Here is an 18,079-nt window from a genome sequence, read left to right on the forward strand (position 1 = left end):
GCATAGCTGCCTTCCAAGCAGTTGACCATGGTTCGATTCCCAGCCAATGCAGAGCATGAGATATTCACTAGGTTTAGGGGCTGGGTGTCATTTCAAGTGTATTACATTGGAATAAATGTCCTTGTTCGTGGAAGTCAGATTTGCTCTTCGTTTTTGCAGGTTTTCTAAATGAAGTGCGATATTGAGCCAACTAGTGAATATCACAATAGATACGCAGTCCATCGCCTAAACCATTCAGCCACCTCGTCCTGCGCCCAAGAGGTGGCTGTTTGCAACCAGTGGCCAGAGATCTGCCTGTCTGAGCTTGTTAAAAGATCTGCAAAAGGGCTCATCCGGGATCTCTCGCACCCAAAGCGAGAATCATACCCCTAGACCAACGAGCCTTAGACAAGAATAAAATTGTTTTGCTTTCTGCGGCAATTACAATGAGGATATCAATTGTTCTTGTCCATGGAGCTTGGAAAGATTGAACCTCATGTGAGTGTTTGTGCTATACTTGTGAGCATAGCAGTCTTCCAAACTGTTGACCAGGCTTCAGTTCAAATCTTTTGTATTTCATCTGCTGTGTCTTTCACATTCTGTCTTCTTAAGCCGCGACAGCAAACTGATGATGAGTGTTGACAAATGAATATTGAGCAAAATGAGGTCAATTAATATTTTAAAAGAGAAAATGAAAAAATAAAACTTCAAAAAGAATGGAGCTCATTTATTTTGAGTCGATTGATGCATCAGTACGTGAATCAAAGTAAACGAACGTAAAAAATACCCATTCAAATCGATCAGTTTTCAACTAGAGAGATTGAAACGCGTAGTATATGTCTCAAGCCTCCATAACTGTTTATGTTACACCTCCACATCTGCAATAAATGGTGGTGGAGCTATAGCGGTGTTTGTCAAACCATGAGACATACCAATAATCGGTCTTCTCACAAAAACATCTGTAGCATCTGAACCGTTTGACCTACACCATCGTATGACCACTCCCTGGAAAGGGGAGACCCTCACGAACACGGTGGTGTTCTCAATTTGTCTCTACGTCCCCCACAAGTGTCAGGGGACTCGTCTGGAGTCGGAATCCTCTATGTGCCAACTTCTGTTTGTAGAATCCAAAATCTTTGGGCTACAAACTAATGTGACCCCACTTGTCACAATGTTCTCTGTTTTGCCCTACGTTTTCCACAAGTGTCACGGGACTAATCTGAAGATAACAGGTACTGATTAAAATGATAGATTTTTTAACCAGGGACCTCTCGCACCCTAAGCCATAATAGTACAACTATACCAACGATCCGTTTGGTCAAAGTATTTTCACTTTCCACAAAAATGACGGTCAGGATATGAATCGATGTCTCCATGTTGCTTAAGAGCTTCACATAGCATTGGTGGTATAGTGGTGAGCATAGCTGCCTTCCAAGCAGTTGACCATGGTTCGATTCCCAGCCAATGCAGAGCATGAGATATTCACTAGGTTTAGGGGCTGGGTGTCATTTCAAGTGTATTACATTGGAATAAATGTCCTTGTTCGTGGAAGTCAGATTTGCACTTCGTTTTTGCAGGTTTTCTAAATGAAGTGCGATATTGAGCCAACAAGTGAATATCACAATAGATACGCAGTCCATCGCCTAAACCATTCAGCCACCTCGTCCTGCGCCCAAGAGGTGGCTGTTTGCAACCAGTGGCCAGAGATCTGCCTGTCTGAGCTTGTTAAAAGATCTGCAAAAGGGCTCATCCGGGATCTCTCGCACCCAAAGCGAGAATCATACCCCTAGACCAACGAGCCTTAGACAAGAATAAAATTGTTTTGCTTTCTGCGGCAATTACAATGAGGATATCAATTGTTCTTGTCCATGGTGCTTGGAAAGATTGAACCTCATGTGAGTGTTTGTGCTATACTTGTGAGCATAGCAGTCTTCCAAACTGTTGACCAGCCTTCAGTTCAAATCTTTTGTATTTCATCTGCTGTGTCTTTCACATTCTGTCTTCTTAAGCCGCGACAGCAAACTGATGATGAGTGTTGACAAATGAATATTGAGCAAAATGAGGTCAATTAATATTTTAAAAGAGAAAATGAAAAAATAAAACTTCAAAAAGAATGGAGCTCATTTATTTTGAGTCGATTGATGCATCAGTACGTGAATCAAAGTAAACGAACGTAAAAAATACCCATTCAAATCGATCAGTTTTCAACTAGAGAGATTGAAACGCGTAGTATATGTCTCAAGCCTCCATAACTGTTTATGTTACACCTCCACATCTGCAATAAATGGTGGTGGAGCTAGAGCGGTGTTTGTCAAACCATGAGACATACCAATAATCGGTCTTCTCACAAAAACATCTGTAGCATCTGAACCGTTTGACCTACACCATCGTATGACCACTCCCTGGAAAGGGGAGACCCTCACGAACACGGTGGTGTTCTCAATTTGTCTCTACGTCCCCCACAAGTGTCAGGGGACTCGTCTGGAGTCGGAATCCTCTATGTGCCAACTTCTGTTTGTAGAATCCAAAATCTTTGGGCTACAAACTAATGTGACCCCACTTGTCACAATGTTCTCTGTTTTGCCCTACGTTTTCCACAAGTGTCACGGGACTAATCTGAAGATAACAGGTACTGATTAAAATGATAGATTTTTTAACCAGGGACCTCTCGCACCCTAAGCCATAATAGTACAACTATACCAACGATCCGTTTGGTCAAAGTATTTTCACTTTCCACAAAAATGACGGTCAGGATATGAATCGATGTCTCCATGTTGCTTAAGAGCTTCACATAGCATTGGTGGTATAGTGGTGAGCATAGCTGCCTTCCAAGCAGTTGACCCGGCTTCAATTCCTGGCCAATGCAGAGCATGAGATATTCACTAGGTTTAGGGGCTGGGTGTCATTTCAAGTGTATTACATTGGAATAAATGTCCTTGTTCGTGGAAGTCAGATTTGCTCTTCGTTTTTGCAGGTTTTCTAAATGAAGTGCGATATTGAGCCAACTAGTGAATATCACAATAGATACGCAGTCCATCGCCTAAACCATTCAGCCACCTCGTCCTGCGCCCAAGAGGTGGCTGTTTGCAACCAGTGGCCAGAGATCTGCCTGTCTGAGCTTGTTAAAAGATCTGCAAAAGGGCTCATCTGGGATTTGAACCCGGGACCTCTCGCACCCAAAGCGAGAATCATACCCCTAGACCAACGAGCCTTAGACAAGAATAAAATTGTTTTGCTTTCTGCGGCAATTACAATGAGGATATCAATTGTTCTTGTCCATGGTGCTTGGAAAGATTGAACCTCATGTGAGTGTTTGTGCTATACTTGTGAGCATAGCAGTCTTCCAAACTGTTGACCAGGCTTCAGTTCAAATCTTTTGTATTTCATCTGCTGTGTCTTTCACATTCTGTCTTCTTAAGCCGCGACAGCAAACTGATGATGAGTGTTGACAAATGAATATTGAGCAAAATGAGGTCAATTAATATTTTAAAAGAGAAAATGAAAAAATAAAACTTCAAAAAGAATGGAGCTCATTTATTTTGAGTCGATTGATGCATCAGTACGTGAATCAAAGTAAACGAACGTAAAAAATACCCATTCAAATCGATCAGTTTTCAACTAGAGAGATTGAAACGCGTAGTATATGTCTCAAGCCTCCATAACTGTTTATGTTACACCTCCACATCTGCAATAAATGGTGGTGGAGCTAGAGCGGTGTTTGTCAAACCATGAGACATACCAATAATCGGTCTTCTCACAAAAACATCTGTAGCATCTGAACCGTTTGACCTACACCATCGTATGACCACTCCCTGGAAAGGGGAGACCCTCACGAACACGGTGGTGTTCTCAATTTGTCTCTACGTCCCCCACAAGTGTCAGGGGACTCGTCTGGAGTCGGAATCCTCTATGTGCCAACTTCTGTTTGTAGAATCCAAAATCTTTGGGCTACAAACTAATGTGACCCCACTTGTCACAATGTTCTCTGTTTTGCCCTACGTTTTCCACAAGTGTCACGGGACTAATCTGAAGATAACAGGTACTGATTAAAATGATAGATTTTTTAACCAGGGACCTCTCGCACCCTAAGCCATAATAGTACAACTATACCAACGATCCGTTTGGTCAAAGTATTTTCACTTTCCACAAAAATGACGGTCAGGATATGAATCGATGTCTCCATGTTGCTTAAGAGCTTCACATAGCATTGGTGGTATAGTGGTGAGCATAGCTGCCTTCCAAGCAGTTGACCCGGCTTCAATTCCTGGCCAATGCAGAGCATGAGATATTCACTAGGTTTAGGGGCTGGGTGTCATTTCAAGTGTATTACATTGGAATAAATGTCCTTGTTCGTGGAAGTCAGATTTGCTCTTCGTTTTTGCAGGTTTTCTAAATGAAGTGCGATATTGAGCCAACTAGTGAATATCACAATAGATACGCAGTCCATCGCCTAAACCATTCAGCCACCTCGTCCTGCGCCCAAGAGGTGGCTGTTTGCAACCAGTGGCCAGAGATCTGCCTGTCTGAGCTTGTTAAAAGATCTGCAAAAGGGCTCATCTGGGATTTGAACCCGGGACCTCTCGCACCCAAAGCGAGAATCATACCCCTAGACCAACGAGCCTTAGACAAGAATAAAATTGTTTTGCTTTCTGCGGCAATTACAATGAGGATATCAATTGTTCTTGTCCATGGTGCTTGGAAAGATTGAACCTCATGTGAGTGTTTGTGCTATACTTGTGAGCATAGCAGTCTTCCAAACTGTTGACCAGGCTTCAGTTCAAATCTTTTGTATTTCATCTGCTGTGTCTTTCACATTCTGTCTTCTTAAGCCGCGACAGCAAACTGATGATGAGTGTTGACAAATGAATATTGAGCAAAATGAGGTCAATTAATATTTTAAAAGAGAAAATGAAAAAATAAAACTTCAAAAAGAATGGAGCTCATTTATTTTGAGTCGATTGATGCATCAGTACGTGAATCAAAGTAAACGAACGTAAAAAATACCCATTCAAATCGATCAGTTTTCAACTAGAGAGATTGAAACGCGTAGTATATGTCTCAAGCCTCCATAACTGTTTATGTTACACCTCCACATCTGCAATAAATGGTGGTGGAGCTAGAGCGGTGTTTGTCAAACCATGAGACATACCAATAATCGGTCTTCTCACAAAAACATCTGTAGCATCTGAACCGTTTGACCTACACCATCGTATGACCACTCCCTGGAAAGGGGAGACCCTCACGAACACGGTGGTGTTCTCAATTTGTCTCTACGTCCCCCACAAGTGTCAGGGGACTCGTCTGGAGTCGGAATCCTCTATGTGCCAACTTCTGTTTGTAGAATCCAAAATCTTTGGGCTACAAACTAATGTGACCCCACTTGTCACAATGTTCTCTGTTTTGCCCTACGTTTTCCACAAGTGTCACGGGACTAATCTGAAGATAACAGGTACTGATTAAAATGATAGATTTTTTAACCAGGGACCTCTCGCACCCTAAGCCATAATAGTACAACTATACCAACGATCCGTTTGGTCAAAGTATTTTCACTTTCCACAAAAATGACGGTCAGGATATGAATCGATGTCTCCATGTTGCTTAAGAGCTTCACATAGCATTGGTGGTATAGTGGTGAGCATAGCTGCCTTCCAAGCAGTTGACCCGGCTTCAATTCCTGGCCAATGCAGAGCATGAGATATTCACTAGGTTTAGGGGCTGGGTGTCATTTCAAGTGTATTACATTGGAATAAATGTCCTTGTTCGTGGAAGTCAGATTTGCTCTTCGTTTTTGCAGGTTTTCTAAATGAAGTGCGATATTGAGCCAACTAGTGAATATCACAATAGATACGCAGTCCATCGCCTAAACCATTCAGCCACCTCGTCCTGCGCCCAAGAGGTGGCTGTTTGCAACCAGTGGCCAGAGATCTGCCTGTCTGAGCTTGTTAAAAGATCTGCAAAAGGGCTCATCTGGGATTTGAACCCGGGACCTCTCGCACCCAAAGCGAGAATCATACCCCTAGACCAACGAGCCTTAGACAAGAATAAAATTGTTTTGCTTTCTGCGGCAATTACAATGAGGATATCAATTGTTCTTGTCCATGGTGCTTGGAAAGATTGAACCTCATGTGAGTGTTTGTGCTATACTTGTGAGCATAGCAGTCTTCCAAACTGTTGACCAGGCTTCAGTTCAAATCTTTTGTATTTCATCTGCTGTGTCTTTCACATTCTGTCTTCTTAAGCCGCGACAGCAAACTGATGATGAGTGTTGACAAATGAATATTGAGCAAAATGAGGTCAATTAATATTTTAAAAGAGAAAATGAAAAAATAAAACTTCAAAAAGAATGGAGCTCATTTATTTTGAGTCGATTGATGCATCAGTACGTGAATCAAAGTAAACGAACGTAAAAAATACCCATTCAAATCGATCAGTTTTCAACTAGAGAGATTGAAACGCGTCGTATCTGTCTCAAGCCTCCGTAACTGTTTATGTTACAACTCCACATCTGCAATAAATGGTGGTGGAGCTAGAGCGGTGTTTGTCAAACTATGAGACATACCAATAATCGGTATTCTCACAAAAACATCTGTAGCATCTGAACCGTTTGACCTACAACATCGTATGACCACTCCCTGGAAAGGGGAGACCCTCACGAACACGGTGGTGTTCTCAATTTGTCTCTACGTCCCCCACAAGTGTCAGGGGACTCGTCTGGAGTCGGAATCCTCTATGTGCCAACTTCTGTTTGTAGAATCCAAAATCTTTGGGCTACAAACTAATGTGACCCCACTTGTCACAATGTTCTCCGTTTTGCCCTACGTTTTCCACAAGTGTCACGGGACTAATCTGAAGGTAACAGGTACTGATTAAAATGATAGATTTTTTAACCAGGGACCTCTCGCACCCTAAGCCATAATAGTACAACTATACCAACGATCCGTTTGGTCAAAGTATTTTCACTTTCCACAAAAATGATGGCCAGAATATGAATCGATGTCTCCATGTTGCTTACGAGCTATACATAGCATTGGTGGTATAGTGGTGAGCATAGCTACCTTCCAAGCAGTTGACCCGGCTTCAATTCCTGGCCAATGCAGAGCATGAGATATTCACTAGTTTTAGGGGCTGGGTGTCATTTCAAGTGTATTACATTGGAATCAATGTCCTTGTTCGTGGAAGTCAGATTTGGTCTTCGGTTTTGTAGGTTTTCTAAATGAAGTGCGATATTGAGCCAACTAGTGAATATCACAATAGATACGCAGTCCATCGCCTAAACCATTCAGCCACCTCGTCCTGCGCCCAAGAGGTGGCTGTTTGCAACCAGTGGCCAGAGATCTGCCTGTCTGAGCTTGTTAAAAGATCTGCAAAAGGGCTCATCCGGGATTTGAACCCGGGACCTCTCGCACCCAAAGCGAGAATCATACCCCTAGACCAACGAGCCTTAGACAAGAATAAAATTGTTTTGCTTTCTGCGGCAATTACAATGAGGATATCAATTGTTCTTGTCCATGGTGCTTGGAAAGATTGAACCTCATGTGAGTGTTTGTGCTATACTTGTGAGCATAGCAGTCTTCCAAACTGTTGACCAGGCTTCAGTTCAAATCTTTTGTATTTCATCTGCTGTGTCTTTCACATTCTGTCTTCTTAAGCCGCGACAGCAAACTGATGATGAGTGTTGACAAATGAATATTGAGCAAAATGAGGTCAATTAATATTTTAAAAGAGAAAATGAAAAAATAAAACTTCAAAAAGAATGGAGCTCATTTATTTTGAGTCGATTGATGCATCAGTACGTGAATCAAAGTAAACGAACGTAAAAAATACCCATTCAAATCGATCAGTTTTCAACTAGAGAGATTGAAACGCGTCGTATCTGTCTCAAGCCTCCATAACTGTTTATGTTACACCTCCACATCTGCAATAAATGGTGGTGGAGCTAGAGCGGTGTTTGTCAAACCATGAGACATACCAATAATCGGTCTTCTCACAAAAACATCTGTAGCATCTGAACCGTTTGACCTACACCATCGTATGACCACTCCCTGGAAAGGGGAGACCCTCACAAACACGGTGGTGTTCTCAATTTGTCTCTACGTCCCCCACAAGTGTCAGGGGACTCGTCTGGAGTCGGAATCCTCTATGTGCCAACTTCTGTTTGTAGAATCCAAAATCTTTGGGCTACAAACTAATGTGACCCCACTTGTCACAATGTTCTCCGTTTTGCCCTACGTTTTCCACAAGTGTCACGGGACTAATCTGAAGGTAACAGGTACTGATTAAAATGATAGATTTTTTAACCAGGGACCTCTCGCACCCTAAGCCATAATAGTACAACTATACCAACGATCCGTTTGGTCAAAGTATTTTCACTTTCCACAAAAATGACGGCCAGAATATGAATCGATGTCTCCATGTTGCTTACAAGCTATACATAGCATTGGTGGTATAGTGGTGAGCATAGCTACCTTCCAAGCAGTTGACCCGGCTTCAATTCCTGGCCAATGCAGAGCATGAGATATTCACTAGTTTTAGGGGCTGGGTGTCATTTCAAGTGTATTACATTGGAATCAATGTCCTTGTTCGTGGAAGTCAGATTTGCTCTTAGTTTTTGCAGGTTTTCTAAATGAAGTGCGATATTGAGCCAACTAGTGAATATCACAATAGATACGCAGTCCATCGCCTAAACCATTCAGCCACCTCGTCCTGCGCCCAAGAGGTGGCTGTTTGCAACCAGTGGCCAGAGATCTGCCTGTCTGAGCTTGTTAAAAGATCTGAAAAAGGGCTCATCCGGGATTTGAACCCGGGACCTCTCGCACCCAAAGCGAGAATCATACCCCTAGACCAACGAGCCTTAGACAAGAATAAAATTGTTTTGCTTTCTGTGGCAATTACAATGAGGATATCAATTGTTCTTGTCCATGGTGCTTGGATAGATTGAACCTCATGTGAGTGTTTGTGCTATACTTGTGAGCATAGCAGTCTTCCAAACTGTTGACCAGGCTTCAGTTCAAATCTTTTGTATTTCATCTGCTGTGTCTTTCACATTCTGTCTTCTTAAGCCGCGACAGCAAACTGATGATGAGTGTTGACAAATGAATATTGAGCAAAATGAGGTCAATTAATATTTTAAAAGAGAAAATGAAAAAATAAAACTTCAAAAAGAATGGAGCTCATTTATTTTGAGTCGATTGATGCATCAGTACGTGAATCAAAGTAAACGAACGTAAAAAATACCCATTCAAATCGATCAGTTTTCAACTAGAGAGATTGAAACGCGTCGTATCTGTCTCAAGCCTCCATAACTGTTTATGTTACACCTCCACATCTGCAATAAATGGTGGTGGAGCTAGAGCGGTGTTTGTCAAACCATGAGACATACCAATAATCGGTCTTCTCACAAAAACATCTGTAGCATCTGAACCGTTTGACCTACACCATCGTATGACCACTCCCTGGAAAGGGGAGACCCTCACAAACACGGTGGTGTTCTCAATTTGTCTCTACGTCCCCCACAAGTGTCAGGGGACTCGTCTGGAGTCGGAATCCTCTATGTGCCAACTTCTGTTTGTAGAATCCAAAATCTTTGGGCTACAAACTAATGTGACCCCACTTGTCACAATGTTCTCCGTTTTGCCCTACGTTTTCCACAAGTGTCACGGGACTAATCTGAAGGTAACAGGTACTGATTAAAATGATAGATTTTTTAACCAGGGACCTCTCGCACCCTAAGCCATAATAGTACAACTATACCAACGATCCGTTTGGTCAAAGTATTTTCACTTTCCACAAAAATGACGGCCAGAATATGAATCGATGTCTCCATGTTGCTTACAAGCTATACATAGCATTGGTGGTATAGTGGTGAGCATAGCTACCTTCCAAGCAGTTGACCCGGCTTCAATTCCTGGCCAATGCAGAGCATGAGATATTCACTAGTTTTAGGGGCTGGGTGTCATTTCAAGTGTATTACATTGGAATCAATGTCCTTGTTCGTGGAAGTCAGATTTGCTCTTAGTTTTTGCAGGTTTTCTAAATGAAGTGCGATATTGAGCCAACTAGTGAATATCACAATAGATACGCAGTCCATCGCCTAAACCATTCAGCCACCTCGTCCTGCGCCCAAGAGGTGGCTGTTTGCAACCAGTGGCCAGAGATCTGCCTGTCTGAGCTTGTTAAAAGATCTGAAAAAGGGCTCATCCGGGATTTGAACCCGGGACCTCTCGCACCCAAAGCGAGAATCATACCCCTAGACCAACGAGCCTTAGACAAGAATAAAATTGTTTTGCTTTCTGCGGCAATTACAATGAGGATATCAATTGTTCTTGTCCATGGTGCTTGGATAGATTGAACCTCATGTGAGTGTTTGTGCTATACTTGTGAGCATAGCAGTCTTCCAAACTGTTGACCAGGCTTCAGTTCAAATCTTTTGTATTTCATCTGCTGTGTCTTTCACATTCTGTCTTCTTAAGCCGCGACAGCAAACTGATGATGAGTGTTGACAAATGAATATTGAGCAAAATGAGGTCAATTAATATTTTAAAAGAGAAAATGAAAAAATAAAACTTCAAAAAGAATGGAGCTCATTTATTTTGAGTCGATTGATGCATCAGTACGTGAATCAAAGTAAACGAACGTAAAAAATACCCATTCAAATCGATCAGTTTTCAACTAGAGAGATTGAAACGCGTCGTATCTGTCTCAAGCCTCCATAACTGTTTATGTTACACCTCCACATCTGCAATAAATGGTGGTGGAGCTAGAGCGGTGTTTGTCAAACCATGAGACATACCAATAATCGGTCTTCTCACAAAAACATCTGTAGCATCTGAACCGTTTGACCTACACCATCGTATGACCACTCCCTGGAAAGGGGAGACCCTCACAAACACGGTGGTGTTCTCAATTTGTCTCTACGTCCCCCACAAGTGTCAGGGGACTCGTCTGGAGTCGGAATCCTCTATGTGCCAACTTCTGTTTGTAGAATCCAAAATCTTTGGGCTACAAACTAATGTGACCCCACTTGTCACAATGTTCTCCGTTTTGCCCTACGTTTTCCACAAGTGTCACGGGACTAATCTGAAGGTAACAGGTACTGATTAAAATGATAGATTTTTTAACCAGGGACCTCTCGCACCCTAAGCCATAATAGTACAACTATACCAACGATCCGTTTGGTCAAAGTATTTTCACTTTCCACAAAAATGACGGCCAGAATATGAATCGATGTCTCCATGTTGCTTACAAGCTATACATAGCATTGGTGGTATAGTGGTGAGCATAGCTACCTTCCAAGCAGTTGACCCGGCTTCAATTCCTGGCCAATGCAGAGCATGAGATATTCACTAGTTTTAGGGGCTGGGTGTCATTTCAAGTGTATTACATTGGAATCAATGTCCTTGTTCGTGGAAGTCAGATTTGCTCTTAGTTTTTGCAGGTTTTCTAAATGAAGTGCGATATTGAGCCAACTAGTGAATATCACAATAGATACGCAGTCCATCGCCTAAACCATTCAGCCACCTCGTCCTGCGCCCAAGAGGTGGCTGTTTGCAACCAGTGGCCAGAGATCTGCCTGTCTGAGCTTGTTAAAAGATCTGAAAAAGGGCTCATCCGGGATTTGAACCCGGGACCTCTCGCACCCAAAGCGAGAATCATACCCCTAGACCAACGAGCCTTAGACAAGAATAAAATTGTTTTGCTTTCTGCGGCAATTACAATGAGGATATCAATTGTTCTTGTCCATGGTGCTTGGATAGATTGAACCTCATGTGAGTGTTTGTGCTATACTTGTGAGCATAGCAGTCTTCCAAACTGTTGACCAGGCTTCAGTTCAAATCTTTTGTATTTCATCTGCTGTGTCTTTCACATTCTGTCTTCTTAAGCCGCGACAGCAAACTGATGATGAGTGTTGACAAATGAATATTGAGCAAAATGAGGTCAATTAATATTTTAAAAGAGAAAATGAAAAAATAAAACTTCAAAAAGAATGGAGCTCATTTATTTTGAGTCGATTGATGCATCAGTACGTGAATCAAAGTAAACGAACGTAAAAAATACCCATTCAAATCGATCAGTTTTCAACTAGAGAGATTGAAACGCGTCGTATCTGTCTCAAGCCTCCATAACTGTTTATGTTACACCTCCACATCTGCAATAAATGGTGGTGGAGCTAGAGCGGTGTTTGTCAAACCATGAGACATACCAATAATCGGTCTTCTCACAAAAACATCTGTAGCATCTGAACCGTTTGACCTACACCATCGTATGACCACTCCCTGGAAAGGGGAGACCCTCACGAACACGGTGGTGTTCTCAATTTGTCTCTACGTCCCCCACAAGTGTCAGGGGACTCGTCTGGAGTCGGAATCCTCTATGTGCCAACTTCTGTTTGTAGAATCCAAAATCTTTGGGCTACAAACTAATGTGACCCCACTTGTCACAATGTTCTCCGTTTTGCCCTACGTTTTCCACAAGTGTCACGGGACTAATCTGAAGGTAACAGGTACTGATTAAAATGATAGATTTTTTAACCAGGGACCTCTCGCACCCTAAGCCATAATAGTACAACTATACCAACGATCCGTTTGGTCAAAGTATTTTCACTTTCCACAAAAATGACGGCCAGAATATGAATCGATGTCTCCATGTTGCTTACGAGCTATACATAGCATTGGTGGTATAGTGGTGAGCATAGCTACCTTCCAAGCAGTTGACCCGGCTTCAATTCCTGGCCAATGCAGAGCATGAGATATTCACTAGTTTTAGGGGCTGGGTGTCATTTCAAGTGTATTACATTGGAATCAATGTCCTTGTTCGTGGAAGTCAGATTTGGTCTTCGGTTTTGTAGGTTTTCTAAATGAAGTGCGATATTGAGCCAACTAGTGAATATCACAATAGATACGCAGTCCATCGCCTAAACCATTCAGCCACCTCGTCCTGCGCCCAAGAGGTGGCTGTTTGCAACCAGTGGCCAGAGATCTGCCTGTCTGAGCTTGTTAAAAGATCTGCAAAAGGGCTCATCCGGGATTTGAACCCGGGACCTCTCGCACCCAAAGCGAGAATCATACCCCTAGACCAACGAGCCTTAGACAAGAATAAAATTGTTTTGCTTTCTGCGGCAATTACAATGAGGATATCAATTGTTCTTGTCCATGGTGCTTGGAAAGATTGAACCTCATGTGAGTGTTTGTGCTATACTTGTGAGCATAGCAGTCTTCCAAACTGTTGACCAGGCTTCAGTTCAAATCTTTTGTATTTCATCTGCTGTGTCTTTCACATTCTGTCTTCTTAAGCCGCGACAGCAAACTGATGATGAGTGTTGACAAATGAATATTGAGCAAAATGAGGTCAATTAATATTTTAAAAGAGAAAATGAAAAAATAAAACTTCAAAAAGAATGGAGCTCATTTATTTTGAGTCGATTGATGCATCAGTACGTGAATCAAAGTAAACGAACGTAAAAAATACCCATTCAAATCGATCAGTTTTCAACTAGAGAGATTGAAACGCGTCGTATCTGTCTCAAGCCTCCATAACTGTTTATGTTACACCTCCACATCTGCAATAAATGGTGGTGGAGCTAGAGCGGTGTTTGTCAAACCATGAGACATACCAATAATCGGTCTTCTCACAAAAACATCTGTAGCATCTGAACCGTTTGACCTACACCATCGTATGACCACTCCCTGGAAAGGGGAGACCCTCACAAACACGGTGGTGTTCTCAATTTGTCTCTACGTCCCCCACAAGTGTCAGGGGACTCGTCTGGAGTCGGAATCCTCTATGTGCCAACTTCTGTTTGTAGAATCCAAAATCTTTGGGCTACAAACTAATGTGACCCCACTTGTCACAATGTTCTCCGTTTTGCCCTACGTTTTCCACAAGTGTCACGGGACTAATCTGAAGGTAACAGGTACTGATTAAAATGATAGATTTTTTAACCAGGGACCTCTCGCACCCTAAGCCATAATAGTACAACTATACCAACGATCCGTTTGGTCAAAGTATTTTCACTTTCCACAAAAATGACGGCCAGAATATGAATCGATTTCTCCATGTTGCTTACAAGCTATACATAGCATTGGTGGTATAGTGGTGAGCATAGCTACCTTCCAAGCAGTTGACCCGGCTTCAATTCCTGGCCAATGCAGAGCATGAGATATTCACTAGTTTTAGGGGCTGGGTGTCATTTCAAGTGTATTACATTGGAATCAATGTCCTTGTTCGTGGAAGTCAGATTTGCTCTTAGTTTTTGCAGGTTTTCTAAATGAAGTGCGATATTGAGCCAACTAGTGAATATCACAATAGATACGCAGTCCATCGCCTAAACCATTCAGCCACCTCGTCCTGCGCCCAAGAGGTGGCTGTTTGCAACCAGTGGCCAGAGATCTGCCTGTCTGAGCTTGTTAAAAGATCTGAAAAAGGGCTCATCCGGGATTTGAACCCGGGACCTCTCGCACCCAAAGCGAGAATCATACCCCTAGACCAACGAGCCTTAGACAAGAATAAAATTGTTTTGCTTTCTGCGGCAATTACAATGAGGATATCAATTGTTCTTGTCCATGGTGCTTGGATAGATTGAACCTCATGTGAGTGTTTGTGCTATACTTGTGAGCATAGCAGTCTTCCAAACTGTTGACCAGGCTTCAGTTCAAATCTTTTGTATTTCATCTGCTGTGTCTTTCACATTCTGTCTTCTTAAGCCGCGACAGCAAACTGATGATGAGTGTTGACAAATGAATATTGAGCAAAATGAGGTCAATTAATATTTTAAAAGAGAAAATGAAAAAATAAAACTTCAAAAAGAATGGAGCTCATTTATTTTGAGTCGATTGATGCATCAGTACGTGAATCAAAGTAAACGAACGTAAAAAATACCCATTCAAATCGATCAGTTTTCAACTAGAGAGATTGAAACGCGTCGTATCTGTCTCAAGCCTCCATAACTGTTTATGTTACACCTCCACATCTGCAATAAATGGTGGTGGAGCTAGAGCGGTGTTTGTCAAACCATGAGACATACCAATAATCGGTCTTCTCACAAAAACATCTGTAGCATCTGAACCGTTTGACCTACACCATCGTATGACCACTCCCTGGAAAGGGGAGACCCTCACAAACACGGTGGTGTTCTCAATTTGTCTCTACGTCCCCCACAAGTGTCAGGGGACTCGTCTGGAGTCGGAATCCTCTATGTGCCAACTTCTGTTTGTAGAATCCAAAATCTTTGGGCTACAAACTAATGTGACCCCACTTGTCACAATGTTCTCCGTTTTGCCCTACGTTTTCCACAAGTGTCACGGGACTAATCTGAAGGTAACAGGTACTGATTAAAATGATAGATTTTTTAACCAGGGACCTCTCGCACCCTAAGCCATAATAGTACAACTATACCAACGATCCGTTTGGTCAAAGTATTTTCACTTTCCACAAAAATGACGGCCAGAATATGAATCGATTTCTCCATGTTGCTTACAAGCTATACATAGCATTGGTGGTATAGTGGTGAGCATAGCTACCTTCCAAGCAGTTGACCCGGCTTCAATTCCTGGCCAATGCAGAGCATGAGATATTCACTAGTTTTAGGGGCTGGGTGTCATTTCAAGTGTATTACATTGGAATCAATGTCCTTGTTCGTGGAAGTCAGATTTGCTCTTAGTTTTTGCAGGTTTTCTAAATGAAGTGCGATATTGAGCCAACTAGTGAATATCACAATAGATACGCAGTCCATCGCCTAAACCATTCAGCCACCTCGTCCTGCGCCCAAGAGGTGGCTGTTTGCAACCAGTGGCCAGAGATCTGCCTGTCTGAGCTTGTTAAAAGATCTGAAAAAGGGCTCATCCGGGATTTGAACCCGGGACCTCTCGCACCCAAAGCGAGAATCATACCCCTAGACCAACGAGCCTTAGACAAGAATAAAATTGTTTTGCTTTCTGCGGCAATTACAATGAGGATATCAATTGTTCTTGTCCATGGTGCTTGGATAGATTGAACCTCATGTGAGTGTTTGTGCTATACTTGTGAGCATAGCAGTCTTCCAAACTGTTGACCAGGCTTCAGTTCAAATCTTTTGTATTTCATCTGCTGTGTCTTTCACATTCTGTCTTCTTAAGCCGCGACAGCAAACTGATGATGAGTGTTGACAAATGAATATTGAGCAAAATGAGGTCAATTAATATTTTAAAAGAGAAAATGAAAAAATAAAACTTCAAAAAGAATGGAGCTCATTTATTTTGAGTCGATTGATGCATCAGTACGTGAATCAAAGTAAACGAACGTAAAAAATACCCATTCAAATCGATCAGTTTTCAACTAGAGAGATTGAAACGCGTCGTATCTGTCTCAAGCCTCCATAACTGTTTATGTTACACCTCCACATCTGCAATAAATGGTGGTGGAGCTAGAGCGGTGTTTGTCAAACCATGAGACATACCAATAATCGGTCTTCTCACAAAAACATCTGTAGCATCTGAACCGTTTGACCTACACCATCGTATGACCACTCCCTGGAAAGGGGAGACCCTCACAAACACGGTGGTGTTCTCAATTTGTCTCTACGTCCCCCACAAGTGTCAGGGGACTCGTCTGGAGTCGGAATCCTCTATGTGCCAACTTCTGTTTGTAGAATCCAAAATCTTTGGGCTACAAACTAATGTGACCCCACTTGTCATAATGTTCTCCGTTTTGCCCTACGTTTTCCACAAGTGTCACGGGACTAATCTGAAGGTAACAGGTACTGATTAAAATGATAGATTTTTTAACCAGGGACCTCTCGCACCCTAAGCCATAATAGTACAACTATACAAACGATCCGTTTGGTCAAAGTATTTTCACTTTCCACAAAAATGACGGCCAGAATATGAATCGATGTCTCCATGTTGCTTACAAGCTATACATAGCATTGGTGGTATAGTGGTGAGCATAGCTACCTTCCAAGCAGTTGACCCGGCTTCAATTCCTGGCCAATGCAGAGCATGAGATATTCACTAGGTATAGGGGCTGGGTGTCATTTCAAGTGTATTACATTGGAATCAATGTCCTTGTTAGCGGAAGTCAGATTTGCTCTTAGTTTTTGCAGGTTTTCTAAATGAAGTGCGATATTGAGCCAACTAGTGAATATCACAATAGATACGCAGTCCATCGCCTAAACCATTCAGCCACCTCGTCCTGCGCCCAAGAGGTGGCTGTTTGCAACCAGTGGCCAGAGATCTGCCTGTCTGAGCTTGTTAAAAGATCTGCAAAAGGGCTCATCCGGGATTTGAACCCGGGACCTCTCGCACCCAAAGCGAGAATCATACCCCTAGACCAACGAGCCTTAGACAAGAATAAAATTGTTTTGCTTTCTGCGGCAATTACAATGAGGATATCAATTGTTCTTGTCCATGGTGCTTGGAAAGATTGAACCTCATGTGAGTGTTTGTGCTATACTTGTGAGCATAGCAGTCTTCCAAACTGTTGACCAGGCTTCAGTTCAAATCTTTTGTATTTCATCTGCTGTGTCTTTCACATTCTGTCTTCTTAAGCCGCGACAGCAAACTGATGATGAGTGTTGACAAATGAATATTGAGCAAAATGAGGTCAATTAATATTTTAAAAGAGAAAATGAAAAAATAAAACTTCAAAAAGAATGGAGCTCATTTATTTTGAGTCGATTGATGCATCAGTACGTGAATCAAAGTAAACGAACGTAAAAAATACCCATTCAAATCGATCAGTTTTCAACTAGAGAGATTGAAACGCGTCGTATCTGTCTCAAGCCTCCATAACTGTTTATGTTACACCTCCACATCTGCAATAAATGGTGGTGGAGCTAGAGCGGTGTTTGTCAAACCATGAGACATACCAATAATCGGTCTTCTCACAAAAACATCTGTAGCATCTGAACCGTTTGACCTACACCATCGTATGACCACTCCCTGGAAAGGGGAGACCCTCACAAACACGGTGGTGTTCTCAATTTGTCTCTACGTCCCCCACAAGTGTCAGGGGACTCGTCTGGAGTCGGAATCCTCTATGTGCCAACTTCTGTTTGTAGAATCCAAAATCTTTGGGCTACAAACTAATGTGACCCCACTTGTCACAATGTTCTCCGTTTTGCCCTACG

The 18,079-nt window shown here is 42.3% G+C and overlaps 8 non-coding genes across 8 annotated transcripts; all 8 read right to left on the reverse strand.

The window, feature by feature from the left end:
* Window positions 1-7,348: 7,348 nt before the first annotated feature.
* Window positions 7,349-7,420, reverse strand: trnap-ugg (transfer RNA proline (anticodon UGG)). Its single transcript has one exon. It is a non-coding gene; the product is annotated as a tRNA-Pro (tRNA).
* A 1,338-nt stretch (window positions 7,421-8,758) lies between these two features.
* On the reverse strand, window positions 8,759-8,830 carry trnap-ugg (transfer RNA proline (anticodon UGG)). The gene has a single exon. It is a non-coding gene; the product is annotated as a tRNA-Pro (tRNA).
* A 1,338-nt stretch (window positions 8,831-10,168) lies between these two features.
* trnap-ugg (transfer RNA proline (anticodon UGG)) lies at window positions 10,169-10,240 on the reverse strand. The gene has a single exon. It is a non-coding gene; the product is annotated as a tRNA-Pro (tRNA).
* A 1,338-nt stretch (window positions 10,241-11,578) lies between these two features.
* trnap-ugg (transfer RNA proline (anticodon UGG)) lies at window positions 11,579-11,650 on the reverse strand. The gene has a single exon. It is a non-coding gene; the product is annotated as a tRNA-Pro (tRNA).
* Window positions 11,651-12,988: 1,338 nt separating this feature from the next.
* Window positions 12,989-13,060, reverse strand: trnap-ugg (transfer RNA proline (anticodon UGG)). Its single transcript has one exon. It is a non-coding gene; the product is annotated as a tRNA-Pro (tRNA).
* A 1,338-nt stretch (window positions 13,061-14,398) lies between these two features.
* On the reverse strand, window positions 14,399-14,470 carry trnap-ugg (transfer RNA proline (anticodon UGG)). Its single transcript has one exon. It is a non-coding gene; the product is annotated as a tRNA-Pro (tRNA).
* A 1,338-nt stretch (window positions 14,471-15,808) lies between these two features.
* trnap-ugg (transfer RNA proline (anticodon UGG)) lies at window positions 15,809-15,880 on the reverse strand. Its single transcript has one exon. It is a non-coding gene; the product is annotated as a tRNA-Pro (tRNA).
* Window positions 15,881-17,218: 1,338 nt separating this feature from the next.
* On the reverse strand, window positions 17,219-17,290 carry trnap-ugg (transfer RNA proline (anticodon UGG)). Its single transcript has one exon. It is a non-coding gene; the product is annotated as a tRNA-Pro (tRNA).
* Between the last annotated feature and the right edge of the window lie 789 nt (window positions 17,291-18,079).

This window comes from Salmo salar, unplaced genomic scaffold, assembly GCF_965601325.2.
Source record: "Salmo salar unplaced genomic scaffold, fSalSal1 ptg000588l, whole genome shotgun sequence".
NCBI classification, from domain to species: Eukaryota; Metazoa; Chordata; class Actinopteri; order Salmoniformes; family Salmonidae; genus Salmo; species Salmo salar.